Here is a 17,706-nt window from a genome sequence, read left to right as displayed (position 1 = left end):
AGCAGGGTACCTCATTGTGGACAAGTCTCAGCTATCTTCAAGACTACTATAGAATAAAAAGAAAGAAAGGAAAACTGTTTCTGAATATTTAGCCACTGAAAACTTCATGAACAGTAGTGGAATACCATCAGATAGCACGAGAATGTTGAATTTTAAAAGCACTATGAATAATACCAAAATATTGTCAGAAATAGTGCTGGAAGATAAGCCCTTAAATTGGAAGGCACTCAAAATAGGACAAGAGAAGATCTGCCTCCTGAAATTTGAGTTAACAATGATGACACGAATGGAGTAAAGCTTTCAGAACCATCACTGGAGCATAACTCATACTGAGGAAAAATCAGAAAATGTAATGTATGAAGCATGAATGCAGAAAATTGGAAGTTATCAGACATGAAATGGAATGCATAGAGATCAATATCCTAGGCATTAATGAAATGAAATGGACAGGTACTGATCATTTTGAATCATATAATAGTATGGTTTACTATCCTGGGAACAACAAATTGAAGAGGAATGGTATCACATTCATCATTGAAAAGAACATTTCAAGACCTACCTTGAAGTATAATGCTGTCTGTGATAGGATAATATTCTATAGGATTATAAGAAAGACCAATTAATACCACTATTATTCAAATTTATGCACCAATCAATTAAGCCAGTAATGTTGAAGTTAAAGAATTCTACCAACTTCTTCTGTCTGCAATTGATTAAACATACATCAAGATGTATTGATAATTACTGATCATTGAAATGCAAAGGTTGGAAACTAAGAGGAAAGACAAATAGTTGGAAAATATGACCTTGGTGATAGAAACTATACTGGGGATCATACGATAGAATCTTACAAGACTGATGACTTCTTCATTGCAAATAATTTTTTCAAACAGCGTAAAATACAACTGTACACAGGGACCTCACCAGATAGAACACCCAGAAATCAAATTGACTACATCTGTGGGAAGAAACTGTGGAAAAGCTCATAACATCAGTCAAAACAAGACTGGGGCAGACTGTGGAACAGACCATCAGTTGCTGTTATTCAAGCTCAGGCTGAGGTTGAAGAAACTTAAAACAAGTCCATAAAAGCAAAAATTTTACCTTTGACATATTCCACCTGAATTTAGAGACTGTCTCATGAACAGCTTAGAAGTGTTAGACACAAATGACTGAAGACCAGAAGAATTCTGAGGTGATTTCAAGAACATCATACAGGAAGAAAGCAAAGAAGACAAGAAAGAAGGGAAAGACCAAAATTATGTCAGAAGAGACTCTGAAGGTTGGTCTCCAGCATAGTGATTCTAAAGCTAAAGGAAGAAATGAGGAAGTAAAAGAGTGGAACAGAATGTTTCAAAAAAGAGGCAATCAAGAAGACAGTTAAGTATTATAATGCAATGTGCAAAAACTTGGAGTTAGAAAACCAAAAGGGAAGAACACACTCAGCATTTCTCAAATTGAAAAAAAATGAAGAGAAAATTCAAGCCTCAACTTGAAGCACTGAAGGATTCTATGGACAAAATATTGAAAGATGAAGAAAACATCAAAAGAAGATGGAGGGAACACACAGAACCACTGTACCAAAAAGAAATGGATGGTGTCCAACCATTTCAAGAGGTGGCATATGATCAAGAGCCAGTGGTACTGAAGGAAGAAATCTAAAGTGCACCAAAGGTATTGACAAAGAACAAGGCTCCAGGTAGTAATGCAATACAAATGGAAATATTTCAACAAACTGACGCAACACTGGAGGCACCCATTCATCTATGCCAAGAGTTTTGGAAGACAGCTACTTGACCAACTGATTGAAAGAAATGCATATTTGTGCCCATTTTAAAAAGAGGTAACCCAACAGAATGTGGTAATCATTGGACAATATTATTGATATCACATGCAAGTAAAGTTTTGCTAAAGATAATTAAAAATTGGCTACAACTAGACATTGACAGGGAACTACCAGAGGTTTAAACCAGATTCCAACAAGGACATGGAGCAAGTGATATCATTGCTGATGTCAGATAGATCTTGGCTGAAAGCAGATTGCCAGAAAGATGTTTGTTTACCTGTGCTTTATTGACAGGAAAGGCTTTCAACTGTGTGGATTATGACAAGTTATGGGCAACATTGCAGAGAATGAATATTCCTGAACACTTAAGTGTGTTCCTTAGAAACTTGTACATAGAGCAAGAGGCAATCATTCTAACAGAACAAGGTAATGATGAATAGTTTAAATCTAAAAAAGATGGGCGACAGGGTTGTATTCTTTTATAATACTTATTCAATTTGTACACTGAGCAAATAAACCGAGAAGTTGGATTATATGAAGAAGAATATGGCATCAGGATTGGAGAAAGACAGATATGTAAATGATACAACCTTGCTTGCTGAAAGTGAAAAGGACTTAAAATAATTACGGATGAAGATCAAATACCACAGTTTTCAGTATGGGTTGCACCTCAATGTAAAGAAAACAAAAATTCCTCAACACTGGACCAATAAACAACATCCAGATAAATAGAGAAAAGATTGAAGTTGTCAGAGACTTCATTTTGCTATACCCAGTACTAACACTTATGGAAACAGCAGTCAAGAAATCAAAATGATGCATTGTGTTAAACAATCTGCTGCACAAGACCTCTTCTAAAGTGTTCAAGAGCAAAGATGTCAGTTTGAGGACTAACGTGTGACTGACCCACCTTTTCAATAGTCTTAAATACATGTGGAAGTTGGGCAATGAATAAGGAAGACTGTAGAAGAATTTAAGCCTTTGAATTATGGTGTTGTAGAAGAATATTAAAAGTAACATGGATTCCTACAAGAACAACAACAACAAAAATATGTGTTGGAAGTAGTACAGCCAGAATGCTCCTTAGAAGACAAGAAGGTGAGACTTTGTCTCTCATACTTCAGGCATATTATCAGCGGGACCAGTTCTTGGAGAAGAATATATGCTTTGTAAAGTAGAGAGTCAACGAAGCAAATTGTCCAAGTGGCAGCAATAATGATCTCAAGCTTAACACCGATTGTGTGGGTGATGTGGGACCAGCAGTGTTTCATTCTGTTGTGCATAAGTTCTCTATATATCAGAACCAACCCAACGACATCCAACAATAACAACAACTGAGTTAGGATCCTTTTGGCACCATGAGTAAGAACGCAGCTGCTGCCTGAAAGATTGGCAGTTTGAACCCAGCTAGCAACTCCATGGGAGAAAAGACATAGTGATCTGTTCCCATAAATACTATAACCTATTAAACCCAGTGAGCAGTTGTACTATTTGCTCTGAGTTGGAAATGTTCTAGTGACACATTACAACAACGGCGGGGCATGATTGTGAACAGTGGTAGTCTGCCTATAGCTCACATCATCAGCCACAAAGATTTCATCTATATTTTGTGTTTCAATATGAGCTGTGCCGTCTTTACATAATATTTGTTTTTGCTTTACATATATTCCCTGCATAGCGCCTTGCAATTAATACGAGTGAGTGAAGGAATAAGCACCAAGGGTTTTCTTCCCAGCTGAGTTTTTTGTTGTTGTTGTTTTTTGTTTTTTTTATCTTCTGAGCTAAGGAGCATGCACATCAGCAGTGAAGGTATTCTTTGACCCTTCCCTGAGGATCCATTATCATCTGCGATGATGTGAAACACAGACCATAGCTCCACAGAGATGCTTTCAATTCCCCATTCCATCTGAGTGAAAACTAAAAACAAACCACGTTTTCAAGTCTTTATTTCTGCCAACTTTCCCCTCTATTTTGAAACTACTCTTTTAAATTATCTCACTCAGAAAAAGATACATTATATTCTTGAAATAAGATCCAGTATATATATATAGCAAGCTCATTAGATCTTTGCTATTGTTAAATAAAGTCATGTCAGTTTCAGTTTCTAGCAATCCTGTATAGGGTTTCCAAGGACTGAGTGGTGAGTTTGGACCCACCATCCTTGTGGTTAGCAGTCCAGTGCTTATCCTACAGTGCCACACCAGAACTCCATTAGATCATAACTTTATTCAGATGTAAATGGTGGTAGTCATTTCCAATGACAAATTGAAGACTTTGTTTCTATTATTAATGGGGATTAGAAAGTTTTTTCTTGTGTTACAGTAAATCAAATGAGTTGAACAACCCATAACCTGGTCTCAAACTTCACTCTGCTTTTTGGGAAAAATGTGGGTAAACTTCACCACATGAATGCCTTTATCCATTTAGTAGGTTATTTGACCACTCCCTAATATAGTGTGGACTTTATAGGATAAGCACTCATCCTCAAGGTTGGTTTGAACCACAAGGTCAGCGGTTCAAACTCACCAGGCACTCCTGGAAACTCTACACAGGGTCACCATGAGTCGGAACCATCTTGACAACACATAAAAATAACAACAGTTTACTAACTAGTAGATTAAGATTTTTAAATAACAGGGAAACCCAAAGCAAGCAACAGAAGCCCAGGTGTGATAGGACAGTTTACCAATCTAACTGCATCCCTCTATGTTGACTTCGTTGTTGTTGGTAAATGCTGTTGAGTTGGTTCCAACTCATAGCAACCCTGTATAGGGTTTCTGAGGAGAAGCTAGTGGGTGAACTCCCCACCTTCTGGTTCACATTACAGTGCTAATCCACAGCACCACACCAGGAGTCCTATATAGACTGAGGTGAGTTAAATTATACAAAAGAGAAACTAACTGAAACTTTGTCCCCACCAGTGCTTTACGTATTAGAATTCTCAGTCACATTTAGCAATGGGACTTTTACAGACCCCAGTGTTTTGTAGAGTCCTGGTGTGATGCTGTGGGTTAATTCGCTAGACTGCAAAGTCGGTTTGAATTGCAAGGTCGGCGGTTCAAGCTCACCAGCCGCTCCTAGGAAACCCTGTACAGACTCGCTGTGGGTCGGAACAGACTCGACGGTATTAAACAACAAACGACAACAGTATTTTATAGACCAGCCACTCCTTGGAAACCCCATACAGGTTCATTATGAGTTGGAACTGACTCTAAGGCACTTGACAACCAAAACAAGTGTTTAAAGCTCATTATGGCATTGCATCACCCAGAAGAATAAATGAGCTACCAACAAACATTGTGAGCCTTTCGGATACTTAAATTGTGCTGTGAGTAGAAAAATGTGGGACATGAGGTATATTACTCCCAAAGGCAATGAGGAGTGCTAAAACAATCTCCCTACTTTGCAATTTTGTCTGGAATTAGCTCTCTAGAGCACATACAGGACTAGGTTTACCTACAGTCTAAAAGATACTAGATTCAAATTAATGAGAAAGATTGTGTACAAATTAGCATTTTAAACAATAGCTGTTATTATGACTGAAAACACTATACTGCTGTTACTTAATTACTTGAAGTATCAGATAGAAAACATTGACAACTGCTTTTAATGAGGTTTGATCAGTGTTTCTTCTGAAGCAAAAGTATTCACAAATTTTCATCAACTTCCTTTAAAATATATATAATATCTGAATTATTTATATTGGCAACATTTTAGCCTTTCCAGTTAACTTTGAATAGTAAGAGCATATCTTATTTGAAAACTCTTCACAGTAATTCTGACAATGCTAACACATAAAACAAAGCAAATTATTTATAGCGTCTCTCATTCTCTAAATTGAAAGACTAAATTACTTTGTAATATTTCCAGGGACTTCTGGGAAAGCTGATAGTTTTGCAAGTTAAAAATATCCTAAAGAATCTATATTTAGTATATACTTATAATATTTATAAGGATATATGCTATTTTAGGAAAGGCAACATGTATAATAATTTAGGACATGCAAAACTGAAAGTTGTCAGAAATTTGGACACTTGAGTTATTGGGTTAATGTAGAGTAGTGGGTGCAGCTTTGTTGTTATTTTGTCTTACATAAAAACTTAACAAAGTCAACATAAAGCATAGAAAATTATTCTGATAAAATATAGAGACTAACTATCTAGGTAGACTATACAGAAAGTAATGAACAATCTTTTATATTGCAGAGAAATCATTGATCTGTAAACCAAGTAGAAAATTGCATCACAATTAATGAAATTTTGCTAAAGTTTTCATATATTTTGGAGTTTATCTTCAGACTCAAAGATAATAAATGGTGACAAAACTAGCTTTCTATGTTTTGTGCTTTATTTTGTTTTTTTCTTTAATATTCTGGAATAAAAATATGCTTTATTTTAGGACAGTGCTTCTCTATATTTGTCTATGAGATGAGAACTATGTTTATAGTAATACTTAGATGTTAAGATGCAATTCATTTGTCAGTATTCTTGCCAAATAAATTAATAAATAAGAATTAAAATTTTCAACTTTCAATATGGTACATATTGGTAAGGCATAAGAGTATAAATGGGCCTGAAGACCACACAATTTTAGAGCCATGATTTTAGGACAATTTTTTTTTCTTAAATAATAGATAAAAACATAATAAATTAGCAACAAAGACACATATATACAGCCATGTGTTTCTGCCATTATTTCTCGTAGGATCATTTCACCCAGACCTATCAATCAAAAAAATTTTTTAACAAAGTAATGAATTTGTATTTAACAAGACAGGGAAAAAGAGGGAGGGCAGGTAGAAAAATTTAAATATTCTGTCATACACAAGCATTTCAGATTACTAACAGAGCTCATAACTCAGAACACAACTTTTTACAGCTATAAACATATTTTGGCATCTTTTAAAATCCGTTAACATCTTTATAAAGTGGAAAAGATAAACATGTTCATTAGCATCCCTTCCAAGTGATAGCTGCCCTGCAGCATATAAAAATAAGAAGCAATATTACATAAAATTAAAATTATGCTGAGTAATAAATGTTTAAGTATTCCATCTTACTTAGAAATCATCCTCATACCCAAAGATTGTCCATTAACTCAATTTAATCTCAGTCCAAGGCTTTATGATAATACTGTAAAATAATATTCAAGCTGATATAATTCAAAGTGCAATTACTGCTGGCAAAGTTTTTCAGAATAATTGCCTAGTTTAGTTTAACACAAATTTGCAATTTTATCATCTTAATGGTGGTGGTGGTGGTAGTGTGTTGTGGAGTAGGTTCTGACTCATAATGACCCTGTGTAGGGTTTCCGAGGCTGTAAATCTTTATGGGAGCAGAAAGCCTCATCTTTCTCCCACAGAATCACTGGTAGTTTCATTCAAACTAGCTGACCTTGAGGTTAGCAGCCCGATTCGTAACCACTACACTACCAGAGCTCCTTTATCATCTTAATAGTTAATACTAATAGATAGTACTTTTGATCAGTTATCCTGTATAAATTTAACTAAAGGAAACCAAAGTAATAAAATTATATAGTTGTATTATACTTATCACTAATGAATCAGGAAAATATAGTTGTTTTTTTATTTAACCAGAATTATTACTTAACTAGGATCATTTACAAATAATTTATCTTAATTAGTTGAATTTGGAAGGAATCTTAAAGTTTCTGAGTTAATCTTCTTTGTGAAATATTTTGTTTACATCTAGCACATTTAAAATATTAGAAGTACAGTTTACTTATTTTCTGAGAATTTGGGAATATTTCATTTATATTAACACATATCTATCTACATAGTCCAATCAAGACTGAGCTCCTTTATATTAAAAGACCTTATAATGTAATTTATTAATACCATGACTTATAATGTGATGCTGTGGATCAGCACTGGACTGCAAACCACAAGGTCAGCAGTTCAAACCCACCAGCTGCTCCTTGGAAACCCTATATAAGATTGCTATTAGTCAGAACTGACTTTACAGCACTTAACAACAAGATAGAAACACATTTTACATTAATACAATAAGTACATCAAAACATTTGTGTATTACAGATACATAGGTACAGAAAGTGCTTGAGATCTACAATCTTTACCACAGGTCAAGAGTAAACAGAGAAATCGAAAGTTCATAATCCAGACAGCAACTAGCTGTTTTCCATCCCAGTGGGTACAAAATACTTAATTGATTTGAGCTCAAAATAGACAAGTAGACAAAACAAAAAAGACTAGCAAACCAAATCATTTGGTGTCTCTCATACAAGATACTATAAAACTCTAACTCTGTAATCCATTAACCTATTTACAGATGTCATTAAATTGTCAGATCATGAAATCAAATTACCAATCATTGCTGTCACCACTGGGAAATAATGTATTGACTGTAAGTAAACCAAAACACAGGGAAAACAAAATATCAATAGAGAAGGGGACAAAATAGGGAAATAGAGTTGGCATAGTTAAATTCTACTGCCTCTTGGGATTCACCTCTGAAAGTCAAGAAAAGACCAGAGCTCCTGGGAAGTGCAGACTGTTAACGCAGTCAGATGCTAATAGAAAGGTTAGAGGTTGGAGTCCACTGAGAAGCCCCTCAGAAGAAAGGCCTATTGATCAGTTTCCAAAACGGATTGGAAATGCTGTGGGACACAGTTCCATAGAGTCACCACTGAGTTGAAATCCAATTCCAACCGGTTTTAGGGCTTAAGTCACACATTGCTGTTGGTGTTAGGGGTCATTAGTCAGTTCTGACTCATAGTGATCCAGTATAGGGTTTCTGCAGAACAACTGGTGGATTTGAGTCATCGAGCTTGCAGTTAGCAGTGCAGTGTTTATTGTACAGCGCCACACTAGTACTCTAAATTCCAACTCAGACTCCTGGTGTGGCGCTGTAAGATAAGCACTGGACTGTTAGCCATAAGGTTGGTAATTCAAACCCACCAACTACTCCTTGGAAATCCTATAAAGGGTCTCTATGAGTTTGAACCAACTCAACAGCACTTAATAAAACAATAGTACTCCAAACATCCATAAAGTGTGCTTTCCTGATAACACATTTTACCTGGCTCTATTAGGTAAATCCATTAACACCCTGATGGATGACCTCCAGAGCTATTAAGGGACAATCATTTTAAAAACATAAAATCTTGACTTGTAAAACTATAAAATGTTGCTTTTTAACTCATTAGCTAATGAGAGAACTGGTAAGATGTTTAAAAAAAAAAAACAATTCAAAGGAGAATCAAAGGAACAGACAAATACATAGCTTACAAAAAAAAATTGTAAATAAATGTAAATCAGAAAAATTGGTCAGTTTCCACTGCCAATTTGCAATTCAATTCTAAGGAAGGTGCAGGACTAGGTGGTGTTTCATTTTGTTGTACGTAGGATTGCTATGGGTCAGAAAGAAGCATTTTCATTACTCTTACTTTTTCTACAACTTATTGAACTGTAAATTTGCTCAAACACTTTGAAATGTGAGATAACCCTGACCACTAAACAAGGCATCTAGTCAGTTTCTTGGCTCATTTCAAAGTCTTTCACAATTTGGTAGTGATTGTATACCATCAAGTAGGTTCCAACTCATAATGACCTTGTATAGGGTTACCAGGGCTGCAGATCTTTACAGAGCAAAAAGCCTCACCTTTCTCCCATGGATGACTGGTAGATTTGAACTGCTGACCTTGTGGCTAGCAACCCAGTTTGTAATCCTGTATTATACCAGGGATACTCCTTTCACAATTTATCCCTAGAAAAATATACTATCTTTCCCTCCTCTGCTTTAGATTTACCTTCTCATTTCCAAACCTTTCCTATGTAGAGGGATGTTGTGAAGATTTGATAAGATATGGACAGTGACTAACACCACTGCGTCCAGTCCTATATTTCTATTTACAGAATTAAATGCAGCAGAACTCAAATCTCTGACTCTGCCTTCGAATAGCCATCTTCCCTCTGTGTCTTTCTCTGTGTTTCTCCTTCTATAAGGACAGCATTCATACTGGATTATGCTCATCTATACCAGTTAACTGATAACAGCTTCACAGACCCTATTTCCAAGCAGTCATGTTCACAAGTACCAGAGGTTGTTGTTGTTAAATGCTGTCAAGCGGGCTCCAACCCATAGTGACCCTGTATAGGGTTTTCAAGGAGCAACTGGTGAGCTTGAACCATCGACCTTGCAGTTCAAACAGCATTGCAGTCAGGTGCATTAACTCACAGAGCCAAACCAGAACTCCATACCAGATGGTAGGACTTGAAAATAATTTTGGAAAACACAAATCAATCCATAATAATTACCAAGCCCTTCATTCTATCTGAGGTAAACATTGTCTTTGCTTTTAACTTCTACTTCTATTTCAATTCCTTGATCCCTTCCCATTATTTAAGGCCTTACAATTGTTCTAATAAGGAGCTCTTGTATCATAGTGGGCTATGAGTCAGACTTCTAATCGCAAGATCAGCAGTTAGAAACTACCAGCTCTGTGGGAGAAAGATGAGGATTTCTGCTCCTGTAAATGTTTACAGCCTCAGAAACCATATGCAGCATCTCTATGAATTAGAGCCAACTTCATGGCACGTAACCACAACCACCATTGTTTTAATGACGTACAGTTTGTTCACTATAGAAATTCCCAATTATCAAGCTGATGAGAATAAAAATGTTCTGATCCAAAGAAGGTAGCCTTCTGGTGGTGTAGTGGGTTACACAGTGAGCTGTTAACCTCAGGGTTGGTGGTTTAAATCCACCAGCCACTCCAAGGGAGAAAGATGAGACTTTCTGCTCCGATAGAGATTTATCGTTTCAGAACCCCTGTGCAGGGTGCTATGAGTTGGAATCAACTAGATGGCCCACAATAACATGCATTTCAGTTAATTTGTTACTTTGCTGTTGTTAAGTGCCATCGAATCAGTACTGATTCACAGCAATCCTATGCACAACTGAACAAAACACTGCCCAGTCCTGTGCCAACTTGACATTGCTATGTTTGAGCCCATTAATGCTGCCACTGTGCCAGTCCATCTCGTTGGGGGTCTTCGTCTGTTTCTCTGACCCTCCACTTTACCAAACATGATTTCCTTCTTCAGGGACTGGTATTATATGTCCGAAGTATGAGAGACAAAGTCTGGTCATCCTGGCTTCCAAGGAGATTTCTGGATGTACTTCTTCCAACACAGATTGGTTTGTTCTTTCAGCAGTCCTGGTATTTTTAATATTCTTCTCCAACACCATAATTTAAATGCAGCAATTCTTCTACAGTCCTCCTTATTCACTGTCCAAGTTTCACATGTATATGAAATTATTTAAAATACTATGGCTTGGGTCAGGTGCACTTTAGTCCTCAAGCTGACATCTTTGCTCTTAAACTTTAAAGAGTTTTGTGCAGCAGATTTGCCTAATGCAATACATTATTTGACTTCTTGACTGCTGCGCATTAGTGTTGATGATTGATCCCAGCAAAATTAAGTCTTTGACAAATTCAGTCTTTTCTCCATTAATATGGATATTGTTTACTGATGCATTGGTGAGGATTTTTTTCTTTACACTGAGGTGCAACACATACCAAAGACTGTGTTCATTGATCTTCATCAGTAAGTACTTTAAGTCCTCTTCACTTTCAGCAAGCAAAGTTATATCATCTGCATATTGCAGGTTATTAATGAGTCTTTCTCGTATCCAATGTCACATTTTTCTTCATATAATCCAGCTTCTTTGATTAATTGCTCAGTAGTATACAGATTGAAGCAGTGGTTATGAATTGGGCTGCGAACCTTAAGGTCAGAAGTTCAAAACTACCAGCAGCTCCATGGAAGAAAGATGAGGCTTTCTGCTGCCATAAAGATTTACAGCCTCGGAAACCCTGTACAGGGTCACTATGGGTCAGAACTGACTCAACGGAACTTAACAACAACAATACAGATTGAATAAATATGGTGATAGAATACAACCCAGGCACACACCTTTCCTAATTTTAAACCACTCTGTATTCTGTCCAAACACTTGCCTCTTGGTCTATATACAGCTTCCTTAGCACAATTGAGTGTTCTAAAATACTCATTGATTACTAAGAAGCATTAAACACACAATAGGAATTTAATTCATGCTTTTATAACCTGTATATATACCCCAACTTCTAACTTATTGGCATGGTTAGGTTCCAAAAACTAAGTTGTTATGCATAAATGGCTAATTTATTTATTATTAAAAATGGGGGGTGACACACCAAATCCCAAAATGGAGGATGACTGCATCATTACATAACTGCCAAATTATATTATTACATAGCTGCCAAACTTCTGAGAATCATGACCGAGGCCAGCTGACACATAGCTTTAGCCATCACATCCAGCATTGCTTTCGCCTCCCCTGCACTCCTTACTACCAGACTGAGAAAAGAAAGAGAAAAAAAAAAAAGGCAGCAACCATTCCTCTTACCGCCCTCTCTTTCTCAGCTGGTTTAAATGCTTCATTGTAACGGCCACACAGAACTCATACACCATACTTACAGTTATAGGAAAGTTAACATGTTCAAAGTCAGAAATATTCAGGGATGGGTTTTTCCAGTCAGAACAGCCTATACTCAGCAATTCCCATGTGCAGATCTCTCTCTCTGGCTCTCAGCCCCTTGGCCTGGTCTCTGTCCTATTTGACTCTTTCAGGGCTGCTGATAACTACTCAAAGGACACTCCACTCCACTCTAAGCTTCAGACCAAAGACACTAACTCTACCTCTATGGGACTGCAAGCTTAGCTCCCCAGTAAAGTACCTGGAAACACTCCACTCCACAAGTGACCTTCTTGTCCAAAGCACTCAGTTTTACTTGTCCCGTGGTCTGGGAAGTCCAATGCTCTGTTTTGTGCTCTGGTTCTTCCTTCTGCTGCTGCTGCTCCTCTGCCATTCCTCTGGCATCACAGCTCTATTTCCTGGATCAATGAGATTCAATGCACAGGAATCTCTGGGTCCAAAGGACATGCTCTACTCTTTGATAATGAGATTCCTACTCCTGCTTTTAAACCCATGTTAGAGTTCCAAGTTTTTACAATCACAATGAACTCTTTTAACAATAACAGTGGAGGCATATAATCTTATCAGCATCTTCACCCACCTTTTCTTACCCAGACCCATTAGAAAGAGTTGTTTAGTGGGATTTTCAAAGACTATTGGTAGAAGAGCCATATGAAATAATCCACTGCACTGTACAGACATATATCATTAATGCACAAAAGAGGTGTATGGTAGATATTTTACTATTATAAATGTGAAATATCAGATAGTCAGTAAATGTGTACTTGTATGAATAAATTGACTTGATTTGGGGAAAATACTCTGTCTTGAACTCAGCTAGACATTGATGGTAACAAGTCACTGAGACTGGTGCTTGACCCTTGACAAGGGTCTGTTAATTAACACTATCCTGCTATTACTTCTTTGCCCCCCACACCCTGATTTATGAACTGCTTTTCATATTTGCAAAGTGGTTCATGAATCACAGAAATGAATAATAATTAATCAATTTACACATCATTTGGTATGAAGCAAATTACTGCCTGGTATTGTACTAATAATGTCATTAGAATTCAGCACTAGGTCTTCAAAAGAGAGGAACAAAAGAAAGCAGAAACATAAAATAAAATAAAATAAAATAAAATAAACAAATGAATAAATAAAAATAACAGTGAGAATGCCACTTATTCAGTATGGATGTTTTAAAGCATCCCCAAAGAGTATCTAATGATGTCCTCAAATAGAGGGCTGCTTTAGTAGATCATGGGGTATATGCAGAACAGAATCCTGAGTATCCATTCAAATGGTGTTCATGGAGAATATCAATAACTTAAAATTCTTACTAAATGATTAACCAAAAAAGAACAAGTCAAATTGCAACAGATAGTGTAATTCCAGCTATGTTAAACAATATACTTAGAAGAAATGAAAGTAATAGTGACGTTGTGGTAATAAGATTGTTGTTGTTGTTAAGTAGCCATCGAGTCAATTCTGACTCATAGCCACCCTGTATAGGGTTTCTGAGAAGAGGCTGGTAAGTTTGAATCCCAAGCTTATTATTCAAACTGACCTTGCAGTCCAGTGCATTATCCTACCACACCACACTAAGACTCCGACAATAAGATGAGAAATCATTTTTCTTCTCTTACTATACTTTTCCATATTTTCCAGATCTTTTTACAAGTGACATACATTATTTTTGCAATTATAGTATACATTTGCTTATTCCTATAGAAACATATAGTTTGATAATACTAATAACTACAATTAATTGAGTAATTATTGTGTATGTTATTGTTAAGTGCTATCGAGTCAGTTCTGACTCATAGCAACTCTATATAGAACTCAATCTCAAGTTTGCTTTGAACGACAAGGTCAGCAGTTCAAAGTTATCTATTGTGTATTAGGGATTATTTCATGTGCATAGAATAACCTCTCATCTTGCCCTAGAAACTCTGGTGACACTAAAATAAGCACTGAACTGATAACTTCAAGGTCACCAGTTCAAACCTACCAACTGTCCCATGGGAGAAAGATGAAACTTTTACTCCCGTGAAGATTCACAGCTTCTGAAACCCTATACAGGCTCACTATGAGTCCAAACCATCTTGATAACAGTGGATATGGTTTGGTTTGGCCTCCTGCCATATTTTATGTTACATCCAAACTATATAATGCCTCTGTTTATAAAATTTTGCAAACCTAGTTCAAGAAGACTTTTGCTTAGTTACCTCTAATTAACAAGGATTGAACTCTCTTCCTCTTAGTGGTTTAAATAATACTGTCTAGAAATTTTAACCATTTCTTTTATGCACAGGTTCCTCATTAGAATAACTAAATGTTCTATAATACCCATTCTTCACACGAGGAATCTCTACATAGACCAAGAGGCAGTGGTTTGAACAGAACAAGGGGACACTGAATGGTTTAAAAATCAGGAAAGGTGAGAGACAGGGTTGTATACTTTCACCATATTTATTCAACCTGTATGCTGAGCAAATAATCTGAGACACTGGAATAGATGAAGAAGAATTTGGCATGGGGGTTTAAGGAAGATTCATTAACAACCTGTGATATGAAGATGGTACAACCTCACTTGCTAAAATCAAAAAGGACTTAAAATACTGATGAAGATCAAAGAACACACAGACTTCATTGTGGGTTGCATCTCAAGGTAAAGAAAACAAAAATCCTCACCCCTGGTTCAATAAGTAATATCATGATAAATGGAGAAAAGATTGAAGTTGTCAAAGAATTCATTTTGCTCGGATCAACACTCATGGAAACAGTAGTCAAGAAATCAAATGACGTATTGCACTGGGCACATCTGCTGCACAGACCTCTTTAAAGTATTGAAGAGCAATGATGTCAGTTTGAGTACTAAAGTGCACCTGACCTAAGCCATGGTATTTTCAGTAATCTCATATTTATGTGAAAGTTGGACGTGAATAAGGAAGACTGTAGAAGAGTTATGGTGTTGAAATAAAATATTAAAAGTGTTACAGACTGCTAGAAGACAAACAAATTTGTGTTGGAAGAAGTACAGCAGAATGCTCTTTAGAAGCCAAGATGATGATATTTTGGACTTCAGGAGGGGCCAGTTCCTGAAGAAGGATATAGTGCTTGGTAATGTGAAGGGTCAACAAAAAGAGGAAGACCCCCAAGGAGATGGATTGTTATGGTGAAGCAGCAACAGGCTCAAGCTTAACAATGAGTGTGAGGATGTCACATGACAGGGTAGTTCCTAGTTCTGTGTTCTTAAGGTTGCTATGAGTAGGAACTGACTCAATGGCACCTAACTACAACAATAGTTATCATAATCCTTGCTTATCAATTTGTATGCTTATTAAAATAGATATCAAGATGTGAATTTACAAAGTAATTTTATAATAGCAAAATATGGCTTTCATTTATTTTGTGTAGACTTTATAGATAGAGGTACACTATAACATTTCATTTCATTAAAGATGTTCACAGAGAAAAAATACTTGTAAACTGCAATTGTAGCAGAGTTTCTCAACTTCAGCACTATCGATATACTGAATCAGATCATTCTTAATGTCAAAAACTGTTCTGGGCACTGTAGAACGTTTAGCAGCATTCCTGGCCTCTACACAATAGCAATCTTCAGTCTAGGCATGGCATTCAGAAAGCCTCTAAACACTGTAAAATTTCTGCTGTGGACAAAATTGCTTCTGTTGAGAAGCACTGATCAATTGCTCCACTGATCAATTGTAGGATCATACATCTAGACAACTTTAGTAATTCCCAGAGACTGTTCACTTATTCACAATTAAAAAAAAAAAAAATTCATGAATAGCTATAAAAGGATATTGTAGGCAGATAAATTTTCACTTTGTTTTTGAAATTGTTTCAAACCAGTATCTCTGATTCCCTATTTTCAGTCTTGTAAATTTGCTTTACTTTTAATACTTCTTACTTACCTGGGTTGAGTTCTGGGTGATATTGTCATGACAGAAATAGGTGAATTTTGTAAAATAGTTTAAAATATTAATTGTTTTGTTTTATTTAGGATGTTTGAAACACCATGTATGCCATAAAAATAAGGCTTCTAAACTGTACTTTCAGACAGCAAATGTATTTATGATACAGTGAATAAAAATAGATTTTTGTTAAGTGCTGTTGAGTCGATTCTGACTCATAGCAACCCTGTGCAGAATTTCCAAGGAGCTGCTGGTGAATTTGAACTGCCAACCTCACTTATCCTATAGTGCCACACCAAGATTCAAAAAAATAAATAAATAAAATATATTTTGAAATAGGAGTCCATGTGTGGTGCTGTGTGTTAATGCGCTAGACTACAAAATCAATTTGAACCACAAGATCAACAGTTCAAGCTTACCAGCTGCTCCTCAGAAACTCTATACAGATTTTCTATGAGTCAGAACTGACTCGATAGCACTTAACAACAACCACAACAAATTATAGTGTGGTGGCACTGTAGGATAAGCACTGGACCACAAGGTCAGCAGTTCAAATTCACCAGTCACTCCTCAGAAACCATATGCAAGATCACTATGTGTTGGAATCAGCTCCACAGCACTTAACAACAACAACATATTTGAAAAAAATTAAATATGTATATGTCTGTGTGTTTGTGTCTGTGTGTATTTACAGAAAGAAAATTTGGACGTCTACGCAATGAGATGCTAGAAATGAGTCCTTTGATAATTGAGCTATTCAGACAACTTTCATTTCTTTATACTATTTTTATTTTTGCAATGAGCACACTTTGCTATTATAACAAGAAAAATAAGCTTAGGAAATAATCTACCACTCTGAGTTAATATAGAATTGCTAAGCAAACACCAGTTTAAAAATCCAGATACTGTCAGAGTTCCCTATGTACTCCAATCTACACCATCTAGTCCAATCCTTTCATTTCAAAGATACGAAAACCTGGATATAGAAAGAAAAGGTAGGGTAGTTTCCTGAGGCTCCAGAACTCAGGAAAGGCAGACCCCAAGTAAGAAACCCAGCCATTTCAAGTTTACCACATAGATATGAGCTCTGGTCAGTTGTAAGACCATATAATTGCATAAAAGATGTTGCTATTGTTGAGTGCCATCAAGTCAATTCTGACCCATAGCAACCCTGTATAGGGTTTCCAAGGAGCAGCTGGTGAGCTTGAACCACTGATCTTGCAGTTCAAGTGGCTTTGCAGTCTTGCGCATTAACCCACAGCGCCACACCAGGACTCCACATAACAGATAAGGATATTGATTTGGTACACAATTCTGAGAAGGGAAAGGGAAGAAAAGGGGGAAAAAAAGGGTTGTTTGCTTACCATATAATGAATTATAATACAGTGTCCCTTCTGCTGTCAAAGGACATAAAATGCCTGCATCTCCCCGAAACAAAAGTAACGAGTTGCTGTGAAGTAGTTTCTGACTCCTG

General features: G+C 36.5%; 1 protein-coding gene across 4 annotated transcripts in view; it reads left to right on the top strand.

Moving 5' to 3' along the window:
* The window catches only part of GABRB1 (gamma-aminobutyric acid (GABA) A receptor, beta 1), a 790,923-nt gene that overhangs the window by 575,204 nt on the left and 198,013 nt on the right, over positions 1 to 17,706 (top strand). The window lies entirely within an intron of this gene.

This window comes from Chrysochloris asiatica, unplaced genomic scaffold, assembly GCF_000296735.1.
Source record: "Chrysochloris asiatica unplaced genomic scaffold, ChrAsi1.0 scaffold00209, whole genome shotgun sequence".
NCBI lineage: Eukaryota > Metazoa > Chordata > Mammalia > Afrosoricida > Chrysochloridae > Chrysochloris > Chrysochloris asiatica.
This window is presented reverse-complemented; position numbering and strand designations above follow the sequence as displayed.